Source organism: Trichechus manatus, unplaced genomic scaffold (genome assembly GCF_000243295.1).
Source record: "Trichechus manatus latirostris isolate Lorelei unplaced genomic scaffold, TriManLat1.0 scaffold00157, whole genome shotgun sequence".
NCBI classification, from domain to species: Eukaryota; Metazoa; Chordata; class Mammalia; order Sirenia; family Trichechidae; genus Trichechus; species Trichechus manatus.
The window spans coordinates 3,227,359-3,250,171 of record NW_004444093.1 but is presented as its reverse complement, the minus strand read 5'-3'; the positions used below and the strand labels follow the sequence as shown (position 1 = coordinate 3,250,171).

At 57.3% G+C, this 22,813-nt stretch overlaps 1 protein-coding gene across 1 annotated transcript in view; it reads right to left on the bottom strand.

Moving 5' to 3' along the window:
- The window catches only part of RSPH14 (radial spoke head 14 homolog), a 73,262-nt gene that overhangs the window by 11,256 nt on the left and 39,193 nt on the right, over positions 1-22,813 (bottom strand). The gene's annotated exons all lie outside the window — the stretch shown is intronic.

Genomic DNA, 22,813 nt, shown 5'->3' with positions numbered 1-22,813 from the left:
GAGGTGAGTGCGCGGCCGCGCGCGGTGAAGCTTGGCCCGGGGCGCGGCGGCCCCCATCCCTGCCTGCTGCCTCCACCTCCACCCCCCCGCCTGGCCACTGTGCGCGGGTTATGGCCTCGGGGGCGGCAGGATGCGGGCGGGGGGCGGCAGGCGGTGCAGGTGCCGGTGACATCGGCCTGGGAGGGTGGGCAGGGCAGCGGGAGTGTGGGGGGCGGCGGGGCTCCCCGGACGCGAGAGGGGGCGCAGGCGTGGGGCCTGTCGGAGACAGAGGCCTGGGCTCGGGACGCGGATGCCGTGTGGGGTCATAGCTCCTGCGGCGGGCAGGTTCCTGAGGGCTTTTAGAGCAGAGCTGAGCATCGACCATCTGTCCCCGGGTCGGTATTTTTTCCCTTAAAAGGCGGCAGGGGTGCTCTGGGGGAGGGCGTGGGGTCCGAGGCTCTCTGTCCTGCAGGGGACCCAGGGGCCCTGCTATTAGGGCGGTGCCGAGCATTCTGGGGGGTGGCGGCAGGAACCCGCTAGGCCAGCACTGGGGCTTTTCTCACTTGAGAGGATGGATAGGAGGGCAGTGCCAGCCCAGGGCTCCCTGAGGTCTGGGTCTCAGGGTGGAGAAACCTACCTGGTAGTGAGGTCCACCTGGCTTGGGGAGGCACCCGCTCTGCCAGCCGGTTCCTCTGCCCCAATGATTTCCCGGCCCCACTACCCTGCGTGAGCTCTTTCTGGAGGAGGCTTCTGGCAGAATTCAGCCAAACAAACATTTACTGAGCCCTTGCTCCCTAGGACCAGGCACTGGGTGGATGGAGGGGGAGGAGGGGTAAACTGTCCTGTCTCCCTAGGACTGACTCACCATGCTGTAACGGAGATGTGCCCCTGCTCACATAGCCCAGCCCAAGAGCAGCACTTGGCCTGGGGAGGGACCTGTAGAGGTGGCTCCAGTCGGGGTCACACAGGCCAATAGGCAAGGTGACACTTGAGCTGGCACTTGAAGGGCATGGCATGGCTGGGGTGGGCTTTGCAGGCAGATGGGGGAAGGGGCACAGAGAGGGCGCTCAGGTTTGGTGGGAGTAGGCATGCTTGGAAAAGCCCGGGGTATGGTGGAAAAGGCGGTGGGGCCACCCAGTTCAGACTGAAGGGAAGCTGGGGGCCCAGAGCAGCCCTCTCACTAGTTCGCATGGCTTCTTCAGTGGAGACCTCAGCCTCTTCATCTGCAGAAGGGAAAGAAGCTTCTGGCAGCTCTGTAATGAGGAGATGGGGCAGGCCTGGGGCAGAACTTTCAAGACCGCTAGGGCTGCCCTCTAGGCACCTGATCCTTCTTGGGCAATGTCCAACCACCTTCTTGGTGGCCATGGAATGCCTGCCTCGGTGACCTGTTCACCTGGTGACTATGTCTCCAGGGCATGAACATTCGAGAGTAGTCACCGTGAAGACCCAGGGTGTCCATCTTGGGGCTGAGGGGTATGCAGGAGGCCCAGCCACATGCTGACGAAGGAGGACCCCCAGGCGCATTCTAGGGATGCTGAGGCCATGGTATTTGTTCTTTAAAGCCCTCCCTTAGGGTTCCTCTGACAGACGTTGATTTTCTGAGGCAGGAGGGGAATAAGTTCCTCTCCCTTTGAAGGCAGGAGCCAGCTTCTGCCCTGAGCTGCTTGCTCAAGGGGCTATGTTGGCTCTCTCTGAGGGGCCGTCTGACTCATCTCCACAGCCCTGCCCCCGCCCCACCCGTACAGACACACACTGGGCTCAAGGCCCAGGCCTGGGCTGCTGCAGCAAGAGCCGGGCCTGCCTTCCCTCTTGGGGCTTGTGGTCTTTGCCCAACCACGAAGCTGCTCCACTCCTGGCTGCGACTTTTGCCTTGTCCAGCCCCATTCCAGGTGCCTGGCACGGGGCCCTAGCACGGGGCCCTAGGTTGGGAGACACAGGTGGGAATTCTCTCTCTGACCCAGTGCCCAGCCTTCTGTGTCCTGGAGCCCCAGGAGGAGGGCCTCTGTTGGGTTCTCAGGAGCTTCTGGGGTGATTCCAGGAGCTTCCAGGTAATGGGCGTGGGCCTGGTGAGGACCTTGGAGGACCCTCTTCAGAGGGAGTGTTATGCGGTGATGGGATGACTGGCCTGGGACTCAGCTGACATGGTCTCCAGGGCCTCGAGAATGCAGAAGTGGCCCTATAAGTGGCCTATGCTCGCCCCAGTAGACTTAGAATGCATGCAGCTGACCATGGCCAGGCTTGTGGAACTCATGGGAAGTGGAGTAGAATGCAGCTCTCCTGGCCTCCAGGAAGGAAATGTGGTGACACGGCCCCCAGGGCAGGCCTGCAAGAGCTGTGCATGGCAGGAAAGAGCATGAAAGGAGTGGACATGGCATTGGGCAACACCAAGGGCCAGCCCCAGGTGGGAGACTCAGAGTTGTGCAGATGGCGGGGGGCATGGGAGCACCCAGATGCTCATGCCCACAGGGTAGTGAGGCATAGGCGGAGCTCCAGTCTAGTGTCACAAGACCTGGCCCCAGGCAGGGTCTCCTCATATGCTGGCCTCTGCCCTGTCCACACTGGCAGGAGGGACCTCCCCACATGCTCTGTCCCCTCCCTGTCCATGCTGACAGGAGGGATCTCCCCACATGCCTGGTCCCCTCCCTGTCCACACTAACAGGACAAGTGTCCCCATGCATCTGGCCCCCTCCCTGTCCATGCTGACAAGGAGGGGTCTCCCCATGCGCCCAGCCCTCTCCATGTCCACACCGATAAGGAATATCCCTATGCACCCAGCCCCCTCCACCTCCATGCCCGACAGGAGGGTCTCCCCATGTGCCTGGCCCCCTCTCTATCCAAGCCAGCAGGAAGGGTCTCCTTACTACGTGCCAGGCTCCCTCCACATGTCTTAGCTGCAAGGGAGGTGGTTTGTCGGCAGGGACAACCTCGTGGAGGCTGTCCAGTGAGTCCTGGAGCCTGTGAGAGGTCATGTCAGCCTTCCTCGCAATGCCTTCCATGGTCCATTGGCTCATTTGTTCAGCTAACATTTAGCTACACCCCTCACATTTTGGTGCCATGCCAGGCATGAGGAGACAGCAGGGAGCAGGACCAGCGTGGTGTCCCCTTCCTGGCGCTCACATCAGAGGGAGACAGACTGACAAACAGATGATTAACAGTGTGGGGAAAAATAGAGGGGTTGTTTGGGACCCCTCTGTACCAAGAAGAAGTGGTGGGCAGGTTGTGTGCCAGCTGGAAGAGTGTCAAACAAAGGAAGGGCAGGTGTGAAGACACTGAGGTAGAAGACCGGGTGGCTGGAGCTGGTGGGGTGGAAGGCAGAGTATAGTGGGGCCAGGTCGGGGGGCTCGTGGGGCTGGGAGATGGGAAGCCTTTGGACGCTCTCAGAGCAGAGGAGGGTGAAATCTGATAAGCAGTCCACAAGACTGCTCTGACCCATGGGAGAGGACAGACTGGGGTGGGGGGATGCAGGGGGACATGAAGAGTAGGGGCCTGCTACTGGAGGGGTACAGGGCGCAAGAGGGAGAGAAGGGGCACAGACAGCACAGACTTTTGCTCTGAGCTACTGGGACACTGAAGCGGACGCTGACCGAAGAGGCAGGATCAGGAGTGGGGTTACAAACCATGGCAGGCGTCAGCAACCGTGGCAGTCAGGAGCAAGTGAGGGTGGGGACAGAGACCTGGGAGTGTTAGGCACGGAGGGACCCGAAGAGTTAAGAAGGTGCATCCAGAAAAGTGGTTGACAATCCACGAGGGCGGTCTCTATATCAAACACCGAGGCGGTGAGTACTGTGGAATGAGGAGCTGCAAGCATATGCCATGGCCAGGGCCAGCTGCGTGATTTGTGGGGCCCTTGTTGGAAATGGGAAACCCTGGTGGCATAGTGGTTAAGAGGTACGGCTGCTAACCAAAAGGTCAGAGTTCACTCCTTGGAAGCCCTATGGGGCAGTTTTACTATGTCCTGTAGGGTCACTATGAGTCAGAATGGGTTTTTTTTGTTTGTTTTGTTGGAAATGACCAAGACTTTCAAGCTGGCGAAAGCAGTGCGTTAAACCACGCACTGGCTGTGCGACTGTGCATGCCCTGAAGGCAGCCTAGGCCACTTGTGGAGGGGCCGCTGACCCTATGCATTCCCTTTCCCCATGGGTGGTGGGCTTACGGAGCCTCATCCGGCCTCCTGCCTAGGGAACCCCACAGTGAAATTGTTACTTCCCTCTGCAGGGAAGCACCTGGGGTGTGGGCAGGGCCAGTCCTGCAGTTGGAGGTCAACGCCACACAGCAATGGCATCAACTCTGTCACAGCAATGGCATCAACTCTGTTCAGAGAAACCTGCCACGTCGCTTCATTTTGAATTATTTGCTTCTAAATTAAGGTATAACTCTCTGAGAGGTGTCCCTGGAGAATCCATCAAAAAGTGCTAAGGAGCGAGGCTGCTGAAAGTCCCATGCAGGGAGGGGCCGCACAGATAGCATCAAGCTCAGCACGCCTTCTCGCAGCCTCTAGCTGGACATGCGCCCTGTCCTGTGCGTGTGGGCAGATGGTGGGCAGAAACGGGGCCATTGAGCAGACATTTCAGGAGACCTCTGCCTCCGTCAGGCCTTGACGTGGAGAGCTGCGGGGACAGATTCCGGGAGGCCTGGCCTGGGAGTCATGGCTGGAGGAAGTACGGTCGCCAGGTGGAGAGTGAACCTGACGTGCCATTTCCCCAGAGCCCAGATACAGGCATTTGCACAGAGGATACCTTCCTCCTGGGCGGTCCTGGGTGGCACTTGTTCCTCCAAGGCAGCCCATCTTCCCTCTGGGCCGTCCGAGGAGGCCCATCTTCCCCCTGGGTGGCCCACCTTCTCCCTGGGCAGTCTGGCTCCATCCTCCGGCTGGTCAGCAGGAAGGTGGTCCGGCTGTGCTGGAGGCCGGCCTGGCAGTGGCCCAGCTCTGGGCAGGGGTGGTGGCTGCATGAAGCCCTCGTCCTTCTCCATCCAGCCCTTTCCTTTCTCACTGCATCTCACTGGGAGAGGCAGCTCATGGGGCGGGTGAGAGGCTTCAACTCCTAGAGCTGCCTGGCCTTGGACGATCACTTCCCCTTTGGGCCCCAGTTTCCTTTTCTCTAAATGAGGGGCTGAAGGGGCCACACCCCTTGGGGTTCCAAGGACTCCTGCTGGGGCAATGGGTTTGGCGCCAGTTGGGCTTGTCATATGGGAGCATGGCTCATCACCAGGCATCTTTGCACTTTTCCTCTGTTTTGGCCTTGAATTGTTTTCCTTTTCTTGCCCCACTGGCTGGTGTCCCTGGGTCTGCCAGTGCGGCACAGGCCTCGCAATCTCAGTGGGCTGGTGTCCCCAGGTCTGCTGGTGCTGCAGGGGCTGCACACTCGTGGTGAGCCAGTGTCCACAGTGCTGCAGGGGCCATGTGCTCATGGCAGGTTGTTGTCCCCAGTGCTGCAGGGGCCACATACTCATGGCAGGCTGGTGTCCCCAGGTCTGCTGGTGCTACAGGGGCCACACATTCACGGCAGGCCAGTGTCCCTGGTGCTGCAGGGGCCACATGCTCATGGCAGGCTGGTATCCCGGGTGCTGCCAGGGACCACGTGCTCATGGTGGGCTGCGTCCCTGGGTCTGCTGGTGCTGCAGGGGCCGCACACTCATGGCAGACCAGTGTCCCTGGTGCTGCAGGGGCCATGTGCTCATGGCAGGCTAGTGTCCCTGGTGCTGCCAGGGACCATGTGCTTATGGAGGGCCGGGGTCCCCAGTGCTGCAGGGGCCATGTGCTCATGATAGGTCAGCCTCATGATAGGCCAGCCTCATCCTTGAAGCTGGCTCTTCTCACCCATGCTTCTTACACCTGGGGCCATACTTCTTGGGGGCCTAGAGGAAGGGCCTCCGAGCTTTAATTCTGTGTTTCCATTTCGAGGCCCATATGAACCTCTATCTAAAACAGCATCCTGCCCCCCCACACTTCCTGCACCCCTTCTGCCCCTATGTTTTCCCCTGCACACTTGCCTCAGTATCTCCTACTGCGTGGTATATTTAGTTGTCCTGTTTTGCCTGTTGTCTTTTCTAGACCTAAGTGTGAGCTCAGAGGGTAGGAACTCCCATCTGTTGTGTTTCCTGCTGAGAACCCCGTCCAGAGCAGCATCTGGCACACAGTAGGAGCTCAGGAAATAGCTGTGGAAGGCTCTGCTCTCGAGTCTGATCTGTGGGCTCTAAGGTGACCCTGTCTGGTCACTTTCTCGTGAGCACTGGTTTCCTGGTGGCTCTACGTTTGAGAAGTCCCTGGGTGGTGCAAACAGTTAACACACTTAGCTGCTAACTGAAAGGTTGGAGGTTCTAATGCAACCAGAGGTACCTCAGAAGTAAGGCCTGGCAGTCTGCTTCCAAAAACCAGCCATTGAAAGCCCTGTGGAGCACAGTTCTATTCTGACACACATGAGGTCACCATGATTGGGGTTTACTCGATGGCGATTGGTTGGTTGGCTCAAGCTCAACCTCTGCTCCCAAGAACTGTGCTTTTGGGTCCCATGGGCTGCGACTTCAGGCCTGGAGAGCTGTGTTCTTGTCCCGGACCAGCCTTTAATGGTGCTCCTGGTGAATCACACTCACTCTTTGGGCCTTGGTTTCCTCATTTTTTAATTGGTAGTCCTGGGCCGGGTTGAGGGTGCAGTTAGTTTTTGTTTCTCATGCTGACCCTAGTAGTGACTGCCTAAAGCATGCTGTGTTGAGAAGGATTCTGAGGCTGTGTTGTGGCTCACAGGGAGTGTGTCGTGGTCGTTTAGAGCAGTGTCTAGTGGGAGGGGTCAGGATTTGGATGCTTGCCAGGCATTGGCCGCCCTCACCTTGCACCCTCACCCTGGCCTTGAGCTTCAGCCCAGCCTTCATCTCTCCCTGTATGCCCCTTCCTCAGGGAAACCGGCCCAACCCCAGCAGACTTTCTCCTCTTAAGTGCTCCCTCCTGTCCTGACTGATGAGCAACACAGGTTGTTGTTTGCTCCTGTCTCTCCCTCCAGGCTGATGCTCTCAGCCTGTAGGGGCCCAAGGGACATCTCCACATTTGGCCACGTCAGCCTCTCTCTGCACACTGAATGAATGAATGAATGAGTGAATGAAAAAATGGATGAGTGAAGGAGAGACTTGTGGGCAGCTCTGTTACAACACGGAGCCCTCAGGGAGATGACGCCGTAAGCAGGGTGCTGGACTGTGTGGGTCTGTGTGGTGTTGTAGGAGGGACAGCATGGGAGACTGGTGGGGTAACTGGGGGGCTACTGCTCTGGGGCAGTAGCTCCAAAGGCTGCCTTTGGGGACCATGCAGCCCAGGTGTGAAGATGCAGAAATGTACCCAGCTGCCCAGGGGGGCCCCTTGTCCTCCTTGACCATGGAGGTAGGAAACTTGGCACCTGCAGCCCTTACCTCCTCCCACAGGCCTGGACCCTGTCGGAGGGGCTGCTCCACCCACGCTGGGGTGCCCCACCGCTGCGCCTCCCCAGAGCCCAGTGGTGGTGGGCAGGGCAGGGTGCAGTGGAGGGGCCTGAGAAGCAAGGGAGCATCTCCCCCGGCTAAGGGCCAGCCTTGTGGGCTGCACCTGTGACCGGGTCAGATGCCTCACTTGGCCTTGGCTTCTGGTGTCAGTCTCATCTTGCTGGCATATGACATGTCCCGTCTGGTTCTGCCGCCCCAGTTTGTGTGGCCCCTAGCCGCCCCATCCCTCTTGTTCCCCAAGAGCCTATGGAGTGCCCTCAGGACCCTACCATCCTGCCATGGGCAGATGTGGGTGTAGGGGCCCCGCTACTAAGTCGGCGGCCCTATGACGTGGCCACCCCTCACCCGCGCTGTTACCTCTGATGTGCTGTGCAAACATTTTCAATAAAATGCTGAGAAGAAAATAATTAGAGTGTTTCCTCCATTATCTAATTTCTGATTAATCAAACTCTCTTTGTCCCCGGCCAAAATCTATTCATTTCCCTTAAACACTGGGCTGGCGCCAAGCTTTGATTTCCTGTGATAGCACTACGCCTGTGCACGTCCCCACTTGGCCCTGCCCTGGGCAGGATAGGCACAGACGCACTGTCCCCCACACCACCACCCTCTCCAGGGAGCCTCCGGGCACTGCCATCCCCTCCTGGCTCCATGGGCTGCCCCTGTGGTTGGGTCAGCTGCCTTGCTTGGCCTCGCTGGTGTCAGTCTCATCTTGCTGGCTGTCCTGGGCCAGGAGAGGGAGCTGCCCCTCCTCCCACCGGGGTGGGGAAGGGATGGAAGAGACATGGGGGTTGTGGCTGCTGTGGCTGATGAGGGCCTGGGGCAGAGGAGTGGGCTGAGCCAGGACTTTGGAAATGTCCCTGGTCACTGGCACTGGAAGGCTGGGCCTGTTTGGGGTGGTGGGGCACCAGGCTTGTAAGGGGACTGAGGGGCACGGGGTATGGGGGGGAATGCTTTTAGTGGCAGCAACAGCAGCCCAGCTCAGCCAGGCTTATACCAGGGGTTGTCCTGGCCCTGGGGCTGCGGGCTCAGTGGGAGCAGCTCAGGGACCTCCAGGCCCAGGGACCTTGCACTGCACTGTGCTGCGTACGTGCTTCTTCCCGGGCCAAGCAGGAGGCCAGCCGAGGTCCCTTCTCAGTCCTCTTGGAGAATGAGGCAGACTCCCCAGACGTCGTGGCTGCCCACCCTCACTCATCACTGCAGGGCTAGGGGAACTTATTGGTCCCATCTTCTTACCAGGTACCCATCAGTCCTGGTAAGGCCACACCCTGTGGGGCCGACACTCTGGGTAGGGGGACATAAGGGAGTTCTGCGACGCGTTCAAAGGTGACAGTGCTGCTGGTTGAGGTGGAGTGTGGGGTGGATGTTTGGGCCTTTGGGGGCATTTTCCATTGTGAATAGGATGGCCTGGAGGCCTGAAGAGAGGATGGAGTGGGCCACTTGGCTTTGTTGGAGCATGTTCCAGTAGAGGGGACAGTTGGTACAGAGGCCCCAAGTTGAGATGGTTCTGGGTACTCTGGGATGCAGGCGGGGGGTGGTGGGGGAGGGTGTGACTCAGCTCCAGGTTGGGGTGGCTTCTTTCTGCCCCACTCTGTCCATGTGTGAGGAGCCCTCTGGCTGCCCGGGGCCCAGGGAGAAAGCAAGAAAGAATAGCAGCCCCTGCAGCCATCGAGAGGGACAGGCAGGTATGCGGACAGGGGAGGTGAGAAGGCTCGGCTCTGGAGGAGTCTGAAGGTCATCTGAGGGTCCCCTGAGCCAGCCCTGACCTAAGACCCTGTGCTCCGCTAGAAAAAGCCAAGGGGTGGGATGCTAGGCAGGTAGCAGACGCCACCACAGCCCTCAGCCCTGTTGCTGCTGGCTCACCTGCTGCCCAGCTGCAGCCTGAGCTGCCTGCCATGGGCTCAGCTGCCCCCTCCCAGAGCTGCCCTAGGCCTTGGAGCCCTTGTTCCTGGAATGCCTGGGTGTTCTGCTATCCTTCCATGCCTTGCTGGGGAACAAAGCCCTGCCCCTTTCCTCAAGGTAGGACAGCTTTGATGGCATTCATGCCCAGAGCTCCTGAGGGATCAGGCCAATACTAAGCTTCTCCTGAACCCACATCTGGTTCCTACCCAGCCTGTTTGCATTCCTTACTCCTGACCTGTTTCTCTGGAATGTGTCCCTCAGTCAGCCTCATCTCAGGCTCAGCTTCTAGAGGACCACAACCAGACAGGGGTCCAAGGCTTCCATGGGCTGGAGACTGCTGGGGTGGCCCATCATACAGGAGGACCAGTGCCAGCCTTGGGGGTGGCCAGGAGCAGCAGCTTCCCTCCCAGTGGCCACTGACCTTGGCAGGACCCACAGAGGTTGACCCCAGAGGTGACTCGATGTGTCCCCCTCGTGGAGCTACACTAACCTAGGGCTTTGGACCTCCAGCCTGGCAGCTGTGCGTATGGGCCATGGTTGCGTTTAGGAGGCTTGAGAAGGGAAGGTAGCTATGGGGAAGGTCAAGGATGAGGGAGCAGACTGGAGATGCTACTCACCTCTAGGGTGAGGCCCAGGCCAGAAGCCAAGGGAGGCAGAGGGCTCCGGGGGAAGGAGCCTTATGGAGCCCTTACAAGAGAGGGTCTGGCCTGGGGACAGCCGAGGTGGGGAGCTGGGGTCCTGAACTGCCACGCTCAGAACCAAAGGACAGGAACTGCAGGGTGAGAGAAACCCATAGTGTTAGATCAGGTTCTCACCAACCGAGGGACTGATGGCAAGTCCGCAGTCACCTTTGCTGTGGAGCCCTGGGAGCTTTGCGCCTGGGCTATGGCCCTCTCTGCAGAGGCACCCTCTCTGGCTGGGCTCTGCATGACGGTCCAGACCCTCTGCCTACCATCTCCTCCCCGCCACACCGTGTGGGGCCTCCGATTTTATTACTCATTATTCCTGGCTCGTGTACTACCTGGCATGGCTCCCTCCTGAGTCAGTCTCATCAGTGGAGCTATCCCAACTCCTCGGGTCAGCCTCAGTGGCCATGGACCAGAAGGCCACCCACGTGGCCGAGGACTTCCAGTGCCCCAGGGACGGACTCTCTGGTTATCTCATGTCCTTTCCTTTAGCAGAAGGTCACAGGGAGGCTGAGAGGCTGTAGCCTCGTGTGCACATTAATGCCAGCTAGGTCTTCCGTCCACTCTGGCTCTCAAAACCAGCGGCAGCTTGGCGGAGGCCAAGGAAGAGGCCTATTGAAGAAGAGCCCTGCTATGGACCCACTGTGCCAAGCCAGGCGGCCAGGCTGTGGGGGAGGCATGGGCAAGCCAGCCCAGCTGCCTGGGTCCTGGTGATGGCGAACCCCCCTACAGACTCACATCCCTAGGCCCAGGATCAGGACTGTCTTGAGGATGCACATGCTAACATTTTTTTCAGACATTTGCAGAAGCTGTTGTGATAAATGACACACAAAGTCATTTATTTACAAGGCTTTCATGTATCTTAGGCTGGCAGCAACTCTTTTTTATGGTTGTCATCAACATAATGACTCGGTGGTTAGTGGGAGTCCCTGGGTAGTACAAAGGGTTAACGGCTGCTGAACAAAAGGTTAGAGGTTCAAGTCCACTGAGAGGCACCTCAGAATAAAGGCCTGACAATCTACTTCCAAAAAATGAGCCATTGGAAACCTACTCTGATGCTTATGAGGGGGCTATGAGTCACGGGAGTCAACTGTACGGCAACTGGTTAGGTTTTATACTTGGAAAGGTTGTACACCAGAGATCTACAGCAGAGGCGGGGGGCTGCCGACGACACCACAGAGCCCCCCAGATAGGCCTGGAAGCCTCTTTCCTAGGACCTAGGGAACAAAGGGTGGCTGCCACCCTGACCCAGAAGGTAAGTCCTGGAGAATGGGACCACCTGTGGACAGTCTAGGGCAGCCTGCAGGGACAAGCAATCCCAACCCGGTGGGGAGGGTAAGGACCGAGAAATGCCAGTTTCCTTGGAGTGGAGGCTGGGGCACAACCTGGGGTGTACTGTGGGCAGAGGCCATGCTGTCCGCCCCCCAGGGGCCCCAGTCTTATTCTGCAGGGGTCTTCAGCAGGCATGAGCAGTGAGGATAGTGTCTCAGGTGGGCCACTAGTAGAAGACCTGCCTCCTGGCTGTCAGGAGAGTGAGCCAGAGGGGATGGATGGGAGGAAGGTGAGGTGGGCTCCGCAGGTTGGGGGCGGGGAGGACTCTTGCCCCTCCCTGAGAGCAGGAAGATGGGAGGAGGAACTGGACGCTGGGGTGGGTGTGACAAACAGAACAGTTTGGCCACGCCGAGTTTGGGATGCTTGGGCATTAGCCTGCTGCTGGAGGAGGGCATGTGAGACAAACATTTGAGAAGTGATTATGGGGCACGGGAGCAGGAATGGTGGCGCAGACCCAGGAATGGGGGTGGTGGGCACAGGCAGAGAGGCCCCAGGAGAAGTCGACAGGGCTGGGTCCAGAGTCCCAGGGGTGTCAAAGGCTCTGGCATGGTCTGTGGACCCATGGTCCACAAGGACCGTGGGTCCACAGACTGCTGTGTGGCTCCACCACCTCCTGGCCCTAAAGAGGTCCTGTCAGGTGACACACACACAGGGCATGCTCAGGAAGCACATGAGCTCTGTACAAATATTTTTTGATGTTCATCTATCCACCCGTCCATCTGCTCTGCAGATTGTTCACAGAGCACCTGCTCGTGGGAGCGGGGCTGGCGGCGGGGAGGGGAAGCAGGAGGTGAGGCCGGTACTGGGTGGGCCCCGGAGGGAGAGGTACAGATGAGCACTTGGGGCAGCTGCAGGAGGAGCCAGTGACTTTGAGACCAGGCCACTGGTCTCACCTCCCTCCCAGGGGGGCCTGCCAGGCTTCTTGGGGAAATCATTCTCATGCTATACCCGGCACTGGGTTGACGGTGCCTCTTCTAGACTGAGACCACCATGGCTAAGGGGCCTCTTGGGCTGCTGTGGTCAAGGGGGCCCAAGTGGAGGTGGCCATCAGGTGGGAGGGCCAGCCAAGGGGGGCGGGCTCCTGTGGGTTAATCAGCTGGGGCCCTGGGGCCATCTTTCCCTAGAGAGCAATTCCTAGGGGTAAGGGGGCAGTCTGCCCCCTCCCATGTCCAATGTCACTGGCTCCAGGGCAAGCAGGACTTTATCTCCTTGGGAAGATGTGGCTTTTTAGTCCTAAAATACGTTCGTGGTGGTATCAAAAGCCTAACACCACCAGGCCCTTCCTGCAGGCAGCAGGGCTGGAGTGCAGTGTGGGTGCGGGTGTGCCGTGACTCCCTGTTCTGCCTGGGCCCTGGACACAGCCCCACGGGGGAGCTGGGCATGTAGCAGCCATACATGGAGGATGGTTCAGGCAGAGGTTCTGCAGGGATGTGGAGGGGGACACTAGGGCTGCAGAGCCCACCGAGCAGGATTCCTGGGCTTCTCTGCACCTGCGGGGCACAGACACACCCAGGGACATGGAGTGGGGGGTATGGATGCCATGGGGGATCATAGAGTCAGGAGCGCAGACATATTCAGGGACATGGAGCAAGGGGCGTGGATGCTGTGGCGGAGACATGGAGCAGAGGGCACGGACGCCATGGGGGCACATGGAGCAGGGGCTGAAGTGGCTGTACTTGTGGTTCTGGGTTCAGTCCTACAAGCGTGTGTCAGTGTGATGGCTACACTGTAACATACAAGGTTTGTCGTGTAGAAATGGCCCCGCCCCCCACCACAAGACTCTACTGTCTGCACCAGTGTTTCCAGTCCAAGACCACCTACACGAACTCCCTCAGCTCCCAGCTTCCCTTTGTTAATGGCTCAACGGCCAGATGCCCCTCCTCCCCCAGCTCACCCACCAGGAAATGTGTCCGTCCCTATGCTTGCACCCCAACTTGACTCTTCACACCCACCCCCCACATGGCCCTGCAGTGCTCTCAGACCCCAGCACCCTGTCAGGTTCCTGCCCGCCTCCCATATGGCCCCACAGTGCACTCACACCCCAGCCCCATCAGGTTCCTGCCCACCTCCCATGTGGCCCCACAGTTCACTCAGATCCCAGCCCTCTGTCATGTCCTGCTCACCCCCAATATGGCCCTGCAGTGCACTCACACCTCAGCCCACTGTCAGGCTCCTGCCCACCTCCCGTGTGGCCCTGCAGTGTGTTCAGACCCCAGCCCCATCAGGTTCCTGCCTGCCTCCCTTGTGGCCCCAGGGTGCACTCAGACCCCAGCCCGCTTCTTGACACACAGGCTCAGTGTGTCCCCACCAAGTCCCTGTGTCGAGAGCAAGGCCAGCATGCACCAGGGCTGGTTCTGAGAGGGCACAGTGATGTTCGTGGCAGATTGATTGATTGATGGATGATCAATGGGCTGTAGGACCTGAGGGTGGAGGGTCAGGGAGCAGCAGCCCGGCAGGGCCTGGACGGATGTGCCTGCTGCACCCGTGCTGGCCTTCTTTAGGGGCACTGCGAGGAGCAGGGAGGGCATCCTGGTGAGCCAGGCAAGTAAGCCTGGTCTGGGGAAGGGGTGACAGGGTGGGATGGGGGCCCAGTGAATGCCCAGTCACTTTTCTGAGACAAAGGTGATCTCTGCCCTGGGGGGAGTGGTGCACTGTTGGCCACCACAGGCAAGCAGCCCCCATCCCAGCCCCAGCCAGCACCCCCGCCTCTGCCTGGTATCCCTTGAGAGTGGACCTCTCAAAGCAAGGGCTGGCCACCCAGCAGCAGCAGCACCACCCACCGGGAGGAAGGAAACCCCTTTCATTTTCCTTTCAATCCTTCTTAGAGGAGAAAGGCCCAGTTTGGTCCCACATGGCTCTAATACCCTCTAGCACATGCTTATCCCCATTGTTCGTCCCACAGTGGCACCAAGCAGCCTCACTGACCTGGCCCATGCACAGTCCCCCAGCACTGAGAGCATTTCTTTACCTTCTAGGTTAAGTCTGCATACGGCGAGTGACTTTCATTTAGAGTACCCAAACCAAACCCGTTGCCGTCGAGTTGATTCCGGCTCATAGTGACCCTATTGGACAGAGTAGAACTGCCCCATTGGGTTTCCAAGGAGCAGCTGGTGGATTCAAACTGCTGACCTTTTGGTTAGCAGCCATAGCTGTTAACCACTCCAACACCAGGGATTCCTTATTTATAGTAGGGGTAGGAAACTTTTTATTTTATTTTTTTGATAGTGTAACAATCTTTTTTTTTTTCTATTGTTGTGCTTTAAGTGAAAGTTTACAATTCAAGTTAGTCTCTCACACAAAAGTTTATACATTTGTTGTTTTGTGACCCTACTTGCTCTCCCTATACTGTGACGGCACACTCTTCCTTTCCACCCTGGATTTCCCGTGTCCATTCAACCAGCTCCTGACCCTCTCTGTCTTCTCATCTCACCTCTGGACGGGTGCTGCCCATTTAGTCTCATGTATCTACTTGAGCTAAGAAGCACACTCTTCACAAGTATCATTTTATGTCCCATAGTCCAGTCTAACCTTTGTCTGGAGAGTTGGCCTCGGGAATGGTTTTAGTTTTGGGCTAACAGGGGGCCCAGGGGCCATGTCTTCCAGGGTCCCTCCAGTCTCAATCAAACCATTAAGTCTGATTTTTTTACTACAATTTGAGTTTTGTACCCCACTTTTCTCCTGCTCCATCAGGGACTCTCTTTTGTGTTTCCTGTCAAGGCGGTCATTGTGGTAGCTGGACACCATCTAGTTCTTCTGGTCTCAGGCTGTTGCAGTCTCTGGTTTATGTGGCCCTTTCTGTCTCTTGGGCTAATACTTTCTTTGTGTCTTTGGTGTTATTCATTCTCCCTTGCTCCAGGTGGGATGGGACCAATTGATGCATCTTAGATGGCCGCTCACTAGCTTTTAAGACCCCAGACACCATTCACCAAAGTGGGATGCAGAACATTTTCTTAATAAACTTTGTTATGCCAGCTGACCTAGATGTCTCCGAAACCACGGTCCCCAGACCCCCACCCCTGCTACTCTGTCCCCTGAAACATTTGGTTGTATTCAGGAAACTTATTAGTTTTGATTTAGTCCAGTTGTGCTGACTTCTGCTGTAGCGAGTGCTGTCCTTCCCTTCACCTAAGATCATTCTTGTCTACTTTCTAGTTAGTGAATACCCCTCTCCCTCCCTCCCCACTCTCGTAACCATCTATGTTTAAACTTTTACTTGGATCTTATAATAGTGGTCTTACACAATATTTATCCTTTTGCGACTGACTAATTTCACTTAGTATAATGCCTTCCAGATTTCTCCATGGTATAAGATGTTTCACGGATTCATCGTTGTTCTTTATCGTTGCATAGTATTCCATTGTGTTAATATACCATAATTTGTTTACCCATTCCTCCACTGATGAGCACCTAGGTTGTTTCCGTCTTTTTGCTATTGTGACCAATGCTGCAATGAACATGGTTGTGCATTTATCTATTCGTATGATGATGGCTCTTAATTCTCTAGTATATATTCCAAGAAGTGGGGTTGCTGGATCGTATGGTACTTCTATTTTTAGCTTTTTAAGGAAGTGCCAGTTGATTTTCAAAGTGGTTATACCATTTTACATTCCCACCAGCAGTGTGTAAGTGTTCCAGTCGCTCCACAACCTCTCTAGCATTTCTTATTTTGTGTTTCTTGAATTAATGCTAGCCTTGTTGGGGGGAGATAGTATCTCATTGTAGTTTCGATTTGCGTTTCTCTAATGGCTAATGATCATGAGCATTTCCTCATGTGGCTGTTACCTGCCTGAATGTCTTCTTTGGCGAAGTGCCTGTTCATATCCTTTGCTCATTTTTTAATTGGGTTGTTTGTCTTTTTATTGTTGAGGTTTTGCAGTATCTTGTAGGTTTTAGAGATTAGACGCTGATTGGCTTTGTCGTAGCCAAAAATTTTTTCCCAGTCTGTAGGTTATCTTTTTACTCTTTTGGTGAAGTCTTTTGATAAGCGTAAGCGTTTGAGTGTTAGGAGCTCCCAGTTATCTAGTTTCTCTTCTGGTGTTTGTGCATTGTTACTTATGGTTCATATTCTGTTTATGCCATATGTTAGGGCTCCTAGCGTTGTCCCTGTTTTTTCTTCCATGATCTTTATCATGTTCGATTTTATATTTAGGTCTTTGATCCATTTTGAGTTCGTTTTTATGCATGGTGTGAGGTGTGGGTCTTGTTTCAGTTTTTTATAGATGGATGTCCAGTTATGCCAGCATCATTTATTAAAGAGACTGCAACAATCTTTTTATTACTTTATTTTTAAGCAATAAGGATTTGATTCTAAATTATTACTAAAGTAATATAAGCTGATAGTAATAAAGCCAGATGGTACCAAGAGTTGCAAAGGTTAAATATTTTATTCTTTTCTCTAATCCTCAATTCTTTTTTTTCTTACTGTGCTTTAGATTTACAGAGCAAATTAGTTTCTCATTGAACAATTAATACACATATTGTTTTGTGACATTGGTTAACAACCCCACGACATGTCAACACTCTCCCCTTCTCGATCTTGGGTTCCTCATTACCAGCTTTCCTGTCCCCTCCTGCCTTCTAGTCCTTGTCCCTGGGTTGGTGTGCCCATGTAGTCTCATTTTGTTTTATGGGCCTATCTAATCTTTGGCTGAAGGGTGAACCTCAGGAGTGACTTCAGTACTGAGTTAAAAGGGTGTCCGGGCGCTATATTCTTGGAGTTTCTCCAGTCTGTGTCAGATCAGTAAGTCTGGTCTTTTTTTTGTGAGTTAGAATTTTGTTCTACATTTTTCTCCAGCTCTGACCAGGACACTTTCTTGTGATCCCTGTCAGAGCACTTGGTGGTGGTAGCCGAGCACCATCTAGTTGTGCTGGACTCAGTCTGTTGGAGGCTGTGGTAGTTGTGGTCCATTAGTAGGAGGCTCTTTTTAAATACAGCTGTTTAAGTAAAAGGTGAGTCAACCTAAAGAAAGACACTCGGTCAGTACCAGAGCCAGGGATGCTTGGACAGCATGCTGAGGTGGTGCACGGGGCTACGGTTTGCAGTGCGGTGGCACAGGGCTTGCAGTGGCGGAAGCTGAGCCCTGCAGACTTCCAGCTGGTGATGCCAAGCCGGTGCCTCCTGTCTCCAATCCTTAGTGCCCACACCTGTAACATTGTACCCACCTCACAGGTGCACTGTGAGGTGTACATGTGATGAGGCACCCCAAAAGTGGATGCAGACATGCAGTTGGGGTGCAGGCCATCTCCCCGACCGCCCTTCACGCATCAGCCCACCCTGAGGAGGCATGCTGCTGGCATAGACAGGACCTCGCTTGGCCCCGTACCCCTAACACCACCACAGCCACTCCCCTGGCAGCCAGAGGACAGCTTCTGCCCCTGGCCCAGCCCATAGTTCCCTCTGCTGACCCAGCAGCACTTGTGGAGACAGTGATGGGAGGCTTCCGTGGATCCTGGACTGTCCCAGGTCCTGGGGCAGCATGTGCAGGTCAGGTGTCTGGGAGCCCCTCCTCAGGCCAGGGGGAGTGGCGAGGGGTGGGAAGTGAGTCAGAGAAAGGAGAAGAGCAAGGCGGGGCCCTGTCCAGCTGGCCAGCTCCAGACGCAGAGGGACCAGGCCTGGCCCTGGCTGCTGGCCACACACAGGCTGGAAATAGACTTGTAGTATGCCGACCTGGAGTAGGAATCTCAGCCTCGCCAGGCGTGGGATGGCAGTAGGAAGTGCTGCTGTCCTAAGTGTGTAGGGGCTGGTCACCATGGGTGCCACAGGCAGGGGCTCCTCCAGACCCTCGGTTTCTAACATAGAGGAGGGTGCTGCCACAGGGTGGCGGGGCCAAGGGCAGGGGGAACAGAGGCACCAATGATTCACGTCTGCATTCAGCACAGGGGGCTGCAGACTGTGTTCTGGCTGGCATAGCAGTGGACCAGGGCCTTGCAGAGCCAGCCATGTATGAAAGAATGTCATGCACCCCAGGGGTGGGTGCAGGATGCCCCAAAATGTGTGTCCTCCTGGCAGCTTCTGGCAGACCCTGAGACAAGGGCCAACTGAGGGCCCCGGGGACCTGCCACTGAGCTGACCCCACTGGTCATCACAGAGTGGCCACTGGGTGCCGAGGTGAAACTGGCAAGGAATGGCCACTGCTGTTAGGGTGGAAGGCAGCTGAGCAGACTGGGAGGGGGAGGGGAGACTGAGTCATCACCCTGCTTGGGGCTCGCTGAGCAGCGGCGCATCCTCAGGCCTTGAGGGCAGGTAGGCATGGGCAGCCTGACAGGCAGCTCTGGTGGGCAGACAGCGCTGGTGGACCCATGATGGGTGTGTCACTCCCACCCCCGTGCCAAGCCCAGGACTGCAGGCTCTATGAGGTGGGTCAGGTTGCTCACTGAGGAGCCCATCATCAGGCTGGGCCTGGTGGGGGTCCTGAGGGCCCATGCATGCCCATGGGGGCGGTCAGAGCTGTCCAGTGTGCGGTGGTGCAGGCTTCTTGGTCGGCTGGCCCTGTAACCTGGGCTGCCCTTGCTTCCTGAGGTCCTACTCCTGTCCCCACCTGAGAAGCCCCTTCTTCTGATCACTGGATGCGTCTGTCCCCTCACTGGGGATGGTCTGCAGGCCAGCCCAATTCCCCAGGGCCCAGGGCTCCATGCAGAGCTGGCCTTCCTACAGAAATGAGCCTTTCTCTGTGGGAGGCAGGCACCAGGGATCTAGAAGGTGAGGCCTTAGCATTTCAGGCCCTGGTGTCCTGTTTAGGAAGTCCTGTCCTCAGCCGGCCCAGCCGCGAGAGCCCAATAAGCAGATAAGCCCTCTGCCCACCCAGGAGATCCTGGCTTAGTCTGGCTCATGAGGCGTGGCAACACCTTGGTGACCTTGGCCTACTGTGTTCTTCCCCACCTCCAGGGCCAACAGCAGAAGCATGTCAGGGAGAGGTGGGGACTCGACCCTGGACAGCATGCAGCCCCCAGCTCACTGGGAAGTGAGGGCATTGACCAGGGGACGGTGTCACGTGCTGGCATTGGTGCAGGCACAGGGTGAGACCCCAGGGCTCCAGGCAGCACAGCCCATGCCCTCGGGGCCTTGGAGAGTGGTAGGCATGGTGGGCATGAGGCAGACACTGCCAGGTGGGGCAGAAGCACCGAGTATGCCAAGGTCCTGAGCAAGATGCAGCCTGTCCCCCCACTGGGTCCACACCTGGGTCCCCACCCAGCCAGGGATGCCCTGGCACCTGTGCATGAACGGAGGCATGAGAGGTCTAGACACGGGGTGGGGGGACAGGGAAACGGGCCATCCTGACAACATGGGTTTCACCAGGCCCAAATGGGGCAGGGCTAGGGGCCCAGGGATTTCAAGAGGAGATATGTGCATGTGCTGAGCGTCTAGCCTCAACTCTGCACAGGGGACTGGCTCTCAGCCACCCCCCCAAGCCTTGCCCACACAACTGCCCTCCCTCCCCTGGACAGCCAGTGCAGGCGCCTACCCGGTAGAGGTACGCTGTCACACACAAGGTAGGGCTCACTCAGAAGACATGCTGAAGCCTCAAGTGCCTCCTACCACTAGCCTCTCCCTAGCTCCAGCCACACATAGCCTCCTACCTGTCCCTCACACTTGCCAGGCACACTCCCACCCCAGGGCCTTTGCGCTACACTTCCCTCTGCCAGAAACACTCTCCCGAATGCCTGTTTGTTCGCCTCCCTTGCCAATGCTCCAATCACTGCTCCTCTGGAGCTGTTTCTGCCACTGAAGGTGGCATCGACTGTCACAGTTGGTTTACTGTTGGTGGTCTGAGTCCCAGCCCTTCCTGCTGAGTAAGTGTGGGGACTGGGTCCTGGTCTGCGTATTCAGCAAGTTTTTCTGGGTGACCTTTGTGCCTGTCACTGAGCAGCTGAAGGAGACTTAGTCTGTAGGGACCCAGTATTGCGTTCAGGAGGGAGGTACTGCGTCCCTTGGCTGAGTGAGACTGATGCGCTGGCAGCTGGGCCCCAGCGTCCCAAGCAGTGCCACCGGTGGAAGATGTCCTGGGCTGGAGGCTCCTCTCCACACCCGAGGGGCTGCAGGGCCCACAGCAGAGACAAGGGTGCTCCGGGGCCAAGGATGCCCACCCACCTCGTGCTTGCAACCCAGGGCAAAGTGGTGGGTCCCAGATGCAGTAAGACCCGCCTCATCAGCCTGTTTATGACAACAAAATTTATTGAAAACACCGTGGGAAATACAATAAAACATGAAGACTAGGAACCCCGCTGTCCCACAGCCCCAATACAACCAGCCCTTTGCTCGCCGATGCTCAAGCATATGAGGCATGTTGGTGTGTGCTAGGGCATGTGTATCACGTGCATTGTGCACTATCATCCTTCAGCAGATGCTTCACGAGCACCACTCATGCCAGGCACGTGTGCCGGGGCTGTTGAGGGGCTGACATCTAAGATACTCATGACGCCCCCTTCTGTCTTGCCGGGGCCATGCTGAACAACCATGGAGTCTCCGCTCCCCTGGGCAGAAGCATTCAGGGCACTTCCCAGTGTGTCCCTTACCCTTGGGCTGTGGGCCAGAGCACACAGGAGGCAGGACATTCCTCAACTTCTCTGAGTCCCAGAGCGTGCATAGAATGAGACTTGTCACCCCAAAAGCAGAGGAAGTGCTTTCGGGGGTGACCTCAGGGGAAGGCAGGTCAGAGGGGCAACAGAAGCCCCAGCAGATTTCAGAGTTGGGTGGCCTGAGGAAGTGGTCGAAGTGTGGAGCCATGGTGGCTGCCTGGGGGGGTAGAACCTCAGAGAATAGGGAGACAGCAGGCTACCTTGGAGGGACTACTGGGGTCAGTGAGGGTCAGGGCCGCGGGGGTCAGTGAGGGACAGGGCAGTGTCATGACAGCTGCGAGCAAGGGTGCCATTCCTGAGGGTTGGGGTGAGCAGGGAGGTAGGCTGACTTGAGATGCTGGCTGTACCTCCAGGGGAGACGGAGCCCTGGACTGCTGGGTTCTGCCTGCTGCAGGGCCAGAGGGTGGGCACTGGCCTCTGGAGAATACCTTTGTCTCTGAAGTGCCCAGTCGCCCGGAGCTAGGCAGGCTGGGGTGGCCGCAGGGGCAGCGGGGCAGGCCAGGGCCTGGGAAGGAAGGCAGGAGGCATGGATCTGGCTACCATGGCCTCCCCACAGGAGCTGGAAGCTGAGCCTGGGGGGTGCACTGGCCCAGCCACCTATGGTTACAGGGGGCCTGGGAAGAGCTGATGTGCTTCCCACTGCGGGACAGCAGGTGGCCACCCAGAGGGTGGACGCTGATGCCAGACCCAGGTGTGAGCACAGCTGCTCTTTGTTGACCAACTGGGTGGGGCCAGAGGCATCAAAGCCAGCCTGGGACTGTAGACTCCTCTGAGGGCTGCCCCCACCTGTCTCTGGACTCAGTGAGTCCCCTGCTGCTTATGGGAGTGCACCGGCCTCTGTCCCACCTACCACACCTGGCCACCCTGCCGTCCGCACCACCTGCCCTGTGCAGGTCCTGCTCCCCTGCAAGCCTCCCTCCTGACCTCCCAACCCTCTAGTCCTCCAGGCCCGATCACCCAGCAATGCCCCCACAGCCTGCAGCCTCCACTCGGCTCTGGTCTCTGCCCACCTGCTTGCTCCCAGGGCAGGCCAGCAGTGCACCCAGGCAAGAAGGCAGGGCCCAGGCCTCCCATGAGAGCCACAGCAGCCCAGCCCCACAGAGATGCTGAGCACATGGAAGTGAATGCATCAGTTGCCCCGCCAAGGCCAGGCCCCACAAAAAATGGGGCACTGAGCTCCAGAAGTCTCTTTGCCTCTAGATGCCATGCGCGCATGGTGTATGGCCCCATGGTGGGGAGGGGGCACAGAAGGGAATCACAAAGAGGGGCCTGTATTCAGTCCTAATAGTGACCAGTCATGAAAACCAAGACACAGGGAAGGTGCAGCTGGTGGTGAGGGGTGGTGGCTCTGGGCTCGCCCCTCATCTCTGGGCATCCAGCACGGGGTAGGGGGCTTCTTCGGGCTCCACAGAGCCCCTGATCCTGCATGCCAGGGCCTGGGACACCCCGCTCCCTGCATACCTGGCTTCAGGCAAACTGGCTTGACAAGGGCTGGGGGGTTGGGGAGGGTGCAGCAGCCATGATGCAGAGTGTTGTGCTAGGGTGAGGGCAGTGCACCACAGTGCTTCATGAGAGGGTTGAGTGATTATGCTCTGGGTTGCAGCTGCTCCGGTTTCCCTTCCTCGGGTGGGGCTCCGTTGCTCATACTGTCTCTCTCTCTCTTTGGCAGGTGGCAGCCCGGATGCACGGCCTTTTGCTGGAGCAGCCTAAGGTGGCCGGCCCTCCAGCCTTGCTGAGCAGCATCCCCACAGCAACCTGCAGAAGTGCTCAGACAGCGGTGGCCCCAGCAGACCTGAGCAGACAGCTTCCGACCACTGGCCCAGAGCTTGGGGCATGACTTCGGCCACACCTAGAGGGAGGCCACCGCCTGCCACATT